Genomic DNA, 7,824 nt, shown 5'->3' on the forward strand with positions numbered 1-7,824 from the left:
ACAGTTATATGTATATTCCAAGAAAATCTTATTGGGTGTCCCAGTAGCCCATGATGAGACATAGGCGCCCCAAGAAGGCAATTCACTTCATACCAAGGCATGCCATCTCTCCTTTGACAAAAAGGAGTTCCAAGTTGATCAATGCCTAACTTCTCAGTGGTTGTAGTAAGGTGAGACCAATGCCACCCATTTCAATGGAATGTCTGAAAATAATAAACTTTTTTTGGTCAGTGGAACTAGTAAAGGGATCATTCCCTTGTACTTGCCCATCGTGAGACTTTGCCTGAAATCTGAGTTGAGTTTTGAGCCCCTCACTACAAGAAGGACATTGAGGGGCTGTCCAGAGAAGGGCAATGGAGCTGGTAAAGGGTCTGGAGTACAAGTCTGACAATAAGCACGTGAAGGAGCTAGGGGTCTTCAGCTTGGAGATAAGGAGGCTCAGGGGAAACTTTATCATTCTCTACAACTTCATGAAAGGAGGGTGCAGCCCGGTGGGATTCAGGCTCTTCTCCCAAGTAGCAAGTAATAAGACGAGAAAAAACAGCCTCAAGATGTGTCAGGGGAGATTTAGATCAGATATTAGGAAAAATTTCTTCATGGAAAGGGTTGCCAAGCATGGAACAGGCTGCACAGGGAAGTGGTTGTCACCATCCCTGGACTGATTTAAGACATGTAGATATGGCACTTGGGCACATGGTTTAGTGGTGGACTTGGCAGTGATATGTTAGTAGTTGGACTGGATGATCTTAAAACTCCTTTCCCCCCTAAGTGATTCTATAAGCATACTTGTGAGATTATGTCTTCCCTCAAAAGGTGTTTTGCTTCAGTTCTGAAAGGTGCTGAGTGCTTTCTGAATTGCTTGATTTCAGCAAGACTTAAACATACTGACTTTCATGATATTTTCATTGAAGGAATGAAGCTTCTTACTACCTGGGATCAAAAATTATTCAATCAAGATTTGGATGTGTTTCACCCTTCTGGTGACATAGTGGCTTTCAACTTATGATGATCCATTTCAAAGGTTTTTTGCTCAGGTAAGTGTTCCCATCATTTTTTTTTTGGTTCAGCTTTTTCATCCCACTCCCATGCCTTTTGCAAAGTGTGGGAGAATTTTGAAGCACACCCATGTTTTCTCATCAGACAATATCTGGATGGGATTCCATAGAACCTGAACCAAACCTCACAAAGTCAGTGCAAAAATTCCAGTGGTTTCAGTGGTATTTGAGTGAAGCTGCTACTACTCTGCTAATTCATGAGGATACCTTGCTTAATTTAAAAGAAGAGTTACCTTAGACATCCTGTCTGGAGCACTTTAAATAACTGGCTGGGAAAGTGTGAAGTAACCTAACTCTATTGAATAGCATTGTAAACATGCACATTGTGCAGAGTTCGGGCACAGGGCAAGCTAAAACTTCATTAATGACCAGGTTTTGAACTTTTATGAATGATAGATAATTTAGGAATAGAAGTCTGCAGTCAAACCCAAGGGACAAAGCTTCATTTGCCTTCTTATACTGACTCAGTTTCTTGAGACGTTCACTATAAAGGGTGTCTGAGATGGTGGATTGAAATGGAAAACAAAACCATTAAAAGGAATATTCTCACATTAGGTGTTTGTATGCTTGGATGACTGAAAAAGTGCATTTCCTAGAATATGGACAGGCTTTCTAAACACCACTATGGTTGCATAGAATAAGATCTAAAGTCCATCAAGTCCAGGATCCTATCTTTAGCAATGGCCAATATCAGATGAAGATACAAAGACACTCTGCCCCAATATTATGTCTTCTCCTAGCCTCTAGCAGGTTGAGATTTTCTTCCAAGTCTGAAATTCAGTGACCCTTCCAATAGATATGTAGATAGATACATAGATAGATACGCCTATACTGAGTTATCTAAAACAGTTGTGTTCAGATCCTTCTGGTTACCACTGATCTCTAATGCATAAAATATTGTTCTTTAATTTCCTTACATCATGAAAGAGAACTAAGTAAATGCATGTAAAGATCAGTCCATTCTTGTTGGTTATATCTATTCTAGTGGACAAATAGATGCCAGGGCCATTACTGAAGGTCAATAATTTATTCTGACAAACATTCCCTCACGCAACTTTGATCAAGGCCAATCAACAGTCAAGTCCCAGGCAAAGTTCAAGAGTCTGAACAGGCTAGGCACCACTCCCAAAACATAGTTTGGATGTGGCTCTCTTGTTCTGGAAATTAAAAAAGTTCAATGGCATAATCTTGACCAGACCACACCAGTTGGCCTCTGGGCCGAGGAATGAGCCTTGCCAAGGTTTAATTTATCAGTGAGGATGTTCCCATTAATTTCCTGTGTCAGCATGTGCTGAGTTTGCATGATCTGAAAAAATGTTTCCTTGACTTCAGAGTATAAATATTCCAAGAATCACAACTGAGGTTTTTGAGTTTTTTAAATTTCTCCTGGTGCTATTATGACTTTTTTTTTCCTTCTCAGGAGCAGTAAAAATACAATCATGGCAAAAAGATGAGGAGTTTATGTAGGACAGTTTATATAAATTTACATATTTTCAGTTAACAAAAAAGGGGTACTTTCCTTTGTAATGGTCTGTTTAATGTGATCTAATAATCTGGGTGCAACAGTTTTTTTGTGCAGAATTATTTTTTTCCTGATTTATACTTCAATCCAGCATTTAAAAACTAATTTCTCTAATACCAGCAATTTACAATGATTAAATGAGAAAAATGATTGTGCTTTTCAGTATGGCCTCCTGCATTTCAGTACAGGGGGCAAGACTGCAAAGCTGATGGATGTCCACAGGGGACACTTCCAGCCTTTGCCTTTGCACTGGAGAGAGTGTTTAGCTCAGGTGCATCTACAACCTGGAACACAAAGGAGGTGAGAGAGGTGAGCAGGGAGAAAGCAAAGCCTTTGGATGGGTCTCTGTGGGACATCAAACATTGTGTACTCTTACAAATGGTAATTTTAATGAGTGCCATGTGGTTTTGGTACCTTGCAAAATGATACTTTTAATTCTGTAATTACAAGTTACAAAACCCATGGGTTCATCAGCTAATCAAAGAAGAGGACAATGCAGTCATGCAGCAGAACTGAAGGCATTTTGTGAAAAGATACCAAAGTGATGTCAACCATCATACTGAACAGTTTCCCAAGGGAACTAGCAGGATTTTACTTTCTGAATCGTTGGATAAACAAAAATTTGAAGTCAAAGTGACATTTTAGTACTGACTGAATGCCTTTGATATTGCTCTGAATTTGCACCTTATTTGAACTTACAGTTTAAATGGTTAGTAAACTCAAGTAAGTGCTGAGGTAGCCTGTTATCCACTGGAGAGAAGCAGATGTCTTTTGAGCCTTCCAAAGTCTGCCTGCTTTTTTGTTGACTTCTAGAGCATCACATTCAGATAACAATGGTGAGCACTGGTCCTTAGTGAATACAGTTCTGTGCTCTGTAAAATCACTTCAACCTCTTACCACTGAAAAGAAAATAAATGGAAACAGAAATAAAACTCTTCTTCCTTTCAGTCCTGCTGTAATTTCTGACAGCTGCATAAGGCAGCTGTTATTGGGAGGAAGAATTAACACAAAACTCAAAAAGTTCAGATGGTGTAAGCTCAATGTCTCTGCCGTATGGTTGAGGAGGAATGATGCACCTGAAGCACTTCTGAGTGCGGACATCTGCTTTACAGTATGTTACATTCATAATAGCTCAGTCTAGCAGGGGTCACAAGCACCTCAATTTCTGCTAGTGCCCTAGGGCTGTCATTTGTAAAGTTCTTCAATTAAATTTCTTTTAAATGTGACACCAGAAGGCCTTTTATAAACATCTGTGTGTGTGTCTGTATGTGTATGTGTATATATATATCTACATGTATGTATACTTAATCTTCTATTTACTAGTTCTAAGATAGAACCAAAATAACTTTTATTGCAAAAGAGTAATTATAAGTCATTCTATGAGTTAAGGAAAGTCAGTGTCAGCAGTTACTGCCTGTCTGCCCCGGAGGGGATTCTCTGTCTTTAAGAATGAACTGAGCTGCAATAAAGCCAATACTTCCTTTCTGCAGGATGGATAGTTTCCTTTTATAGGTTTACACTAGCACCTCATGTCTTTAAAATAAATTTTGCATTTTAAAACTCGTGCTTTAATTTAGCTTCTGGAAAAAGTTTTATTGTCTGTATATGGGAAATCAAAGTAATTTTTCAAGTTCTGAACAATATATCTCTCTGTAGCAGGAAGGCTGAATCTAGGTATCTCTCTTCTTTTAGTCTAATTGAAAAACACCTATATTTTTTTCTCATTTCTTAGCCTTTCCTATAATTAACATAGCTGGAATATTGCCCCAGTATTTTCAAGGCTATGTCATCTTCCATAGTCAGACAGAAACTTTGAAAGAGAAATTAGCAGCTTTAACCTGTACTTTGTGGAGGCATGGACATAACAGAAGGATGGGTGCTGTGGCTTTGCGGTGGCTCCATCCCTGCATTTGGTCCACTACCTGTGTCTTCAGAAAGGTAATAAGAAATGTACAACAACATTAACCACATTAGTCACAGGTAAAATACATATGGAACAAGGTTAAGTGTGTAAGATGGAGGTTTGAAGGCATCTGCACAGCCACTGTGTGTAACACACAGGAGTGTGCTCTGTACTAGCTAATCCTTGTAGCTGCTGGACTTCCCTGTCCTTTGCAAGGGTCAGCCCAGTTCAGAGCTACTGTGCCAACCTCAAGTGGCTTTTGCAAGGGCAGACTCTACCTGTATTCCAACAGTTGCTCCTACTCTTTTTGGGGGAGAATGCCATTATTCATTTCCTTGATTGATGAGTACAACATCATCAATCTGTGTTTCACTGGGCCACTGTTTTCCTTTAAGTCTTTTTCTCTCCCTGCATATTTTGATGCATCTTGGGGTATGGTGATTTTTTTGGTTTGGTTGGTTTGTTTTTTGTGGTGTGGGATTTTTTGAATGCATATGTGTTTTCTCTGATTGTTTTTACTATTTTTGTCACTTAATATTTTGATCCTTTAATTTTTATTTTCCCTCCCTCCTTTCTCTGCTCTTTATTTTTTCTCCCCATCTTGTTTCCTGTTTTATGTGCCTTGCTTGCTTTCCATATATTTTTCCTATATCTTTGCTCTAAAAAGGCCACCTAAGGTTGCCCTGCTGTGGTGTAGCCTCCCTGGCTTACCTTGGAGTGAAACAATATTTTCCCTGTGCTCTGAGGTCTGTGGTTCAAACACTCTCTCTTTTGCCTACCTAATGGAGTGAGAACTGCTCTATCCATAGCAGACTATTTGTCCCTTGAGTATTATGCTTCTGTGTGATCTTCTGAGAAGTCTAACACTGGATGTTGTCTGAGAGAATGATAGCATTTATTAAAAATGGTCTAAAAGGCAGAAATCATGAACCACGGAAACATGCTATAAAAATGAAACACACAGAAAAAGGCTCTTTTAAGATGCTGTTTGTAGTCCTGGAAATGTGGTTACTGAAAAAGATGATATAAGTCATAGAAACATCCATTCTTAGAAATAACAGCTGGCTTTCTGTCTCAGGAGCTGACAGAGCTAGAAAGTGACCAAGAACAACTTCCCAGATGCTCATCCATCAGCTATTTCTGTCCATAGGAATCATTCTCCCTCCTGTTTTACTGGACCCACCATTCTTAGCTTAGATTCTTCAATAATGTATATCCTCTTTTAGCATCTAGGAGTTTTATATCCACCTCATTGATTTCTTGATTTCTTTAATATCTGATTTCAGGCAGAAACCAACTGCTCCTGCCTTTAAGGAAGAAGCAACCCTGGCTGTGTGCATAGACTGGGGAATGAGAGGCTGGAGAGCAGAGCTGCAGAAAGAATCTCGGGGGTCCTGGTCAATGGCAAGTTGAACATGAGTCAGCAGTGCCCTGTCAGCCAGGAGAGCCAACCCTGTCCTGGGGGCATCAGGCACAGCATGGCCAGCTGGGCAAGGGAGGGGATTGTCCTGCTCTGCTCTGACCTGGGGCAGCCTCACCTCCAGTGCTGGGGGCAGTTTTGGGTGCCACAATAAAAGAAAGATGTTAAACTATTAGAGAGTGTCCAAAGGAGGGCAACAAAGATGGTGAAGAGCCTTGAGGGGAAGCCATATGAGAGCAGCTGAGGGCACTTGGTCTGTTCAGTCTGGAGGAGACTGAGGGGAGAGGAGACCTCATTGCAGTTACAACTTCCTCATGAGAGAAGAGGAAGGTCAGGCACTGATCTTTTCTCTACAGTGACAGTGACAGGACTCAAGGAAATGGCCTGAAGCTGAATTGGGGCAGGTTTAGGTTGGGTATCAGGAAAACATTTTTCACCTAGAAGGTGGTTGGGCACTGGAACAGCTCCCCAGGGTAGTGGTCACAGCACCAAGTCCAAAAGAGTTCAAGAAGTGTTTGTACAATGCTCTCAGGTACATGGTGTGATTCTTGGAGTATCCTGTGCAGGGCTAGGATCTGGACTTGATGATCCTGATGGGTTACTTCCAACTGCGCGTATCCTATGACTCTAAGTAGGTAGTATTAGCAAACTTTTCTCTTTTGCATCCTGAGCTGCAGTGGTTGATTTAGTAGCTCAATACATCCCAGCACCAGCTGCATTTTGATTGCTCTGTGTGCTGTCTGAGTTTTGGACACCTTGTGATCTTTTATCATCACAGATGCTTTATCAATAACATAGCAGTCATGTTAAACCATAGCAAAACATAGTAAATATTCTGGAAACATGAATTTAGCAGCAAGACATCCATTTTTCACCCTCGTGTGAAAGGTAAAATTGTAACCTGTGCGTAAGAGGCTGAATTAATACATAGCTGGTTTTTGGCAATTTTATTGCAAGTTATTGCTGAACAGTCTCTTCTTTTCCCCCCTTTTCTTTTTCAAAACATTGACTAGATTTTTCCCCCCCACTTTTTTTTTTTTTTTTTTTTTGTTAAATACCTTGATAGACTACTGGTAATCTACCACTAATCCTTTCTCCTCAGTACATGCATAAAGAAATAAAAGATGCCAGTTTGTGGCTTAGCTGCATTCAGGAAAACTTCCGTATTACTGCCAAGAACTGCCATCTGCCACCTACAAGCGCAGGTGCCAGGGAGTCTCCTCTGCACACAAAGCATAATAATATAACACAAAGGACCAATGTGCACTAATAATTGCTAAACACACAGAAAGAGGGGCCAGAACATTTTTATGAAAGTTTACTTAGTCTGTGGAGATTTGCATACAGATGGCTAGGTCAGGGTGCTGTGTATGCCGCCTGGGCCACTGTGGGGTAGGGCTGCCTTCAAGCAGCCTTTATAAGCACACACGGCTTTTACTATAGCACAGTGTTGTGGAGAGACCTCATTCTGCACACACTGAATAGTCATTCAAGTAGCTTGCTTTGAAATGAGAAAAGACCTTGGATGGGGGGAAAAAAAGCAAATTCTTTTCTTTGTGAGACAGAGGAGGAGTGTTGGGAAAGAGGCCAGAGGACTTAAAGAATGTGGGTTAGCAACCAGGAATTAGAGGAAAGTTTCTGTGGAGACACACAATTAGATATGTGGCATTCACCCCTCTCCTTCTAGTGGGCAACAAGAGCAAGCACATTTCAAAGGGTTCATCATCTGCATGAAACAAGGATAGGGGGAAGAAAAAGCACCCTAATTTTTAAAGTATAAAGCAAAGTGTAACTGTCTTAAAATAAAACAAACCCAAAGGTTAAGCAGCAAGAAATTTCCCTTCAACTAAGAGCATGAAGACACAAACCCTGAATTTAGTGCATTTCCTTTGTGTATGTGTGAATCTGAAAGTGTACATATGTG

General features: G+C 40.4%; 1 long non-coding RNA gene across 3 annotated transcripts; it reads left to right on the plus strand.

Moving 5' to 3' along the window:
• Window positions 1-779: 779 nt before the first annotated feature.
• On the plus strand, window positions 780-6,056 carry LOC146440307 (uncharacterized). Of its 3 annotated transcripts, none has more exons than XR_014851113.1 (3): window positions 780-1,034; window positions 2,761-2,958; window positions 5,767-6,056. It is a non-coding gene; the product is annotated as an uncharacterized LOC146440307 (long non-coding RNA). The 3 variants fall into 3 exon arrangements; XR_014851112.1 differs by having other exon boundaries at window positions 2,800-2,958; XR_014851111.1 differs by lacking the exon at window positions 780-1,034 and having other exon boundaries at window positions 2,720-2,958.
• The last annotated feature ends 1,768 nt before the right edge of the window (window positions 6,057-7,824 follow it).

Source organism: Lichenostomus cassidix, chromosome 3 (assembly GCF_008360975.1).
Source record: "Lichenostomus cassidix isolate B80296 chromosome 3, HeHo_3.0, whole genome shotgun sequence".
Lineage (NCBI taxonomy): Eukaryota > Metazoa > Chordata > Aves > Passeriformes > Meliphagidae > Lichenostomus > Lichenostomus cassidix.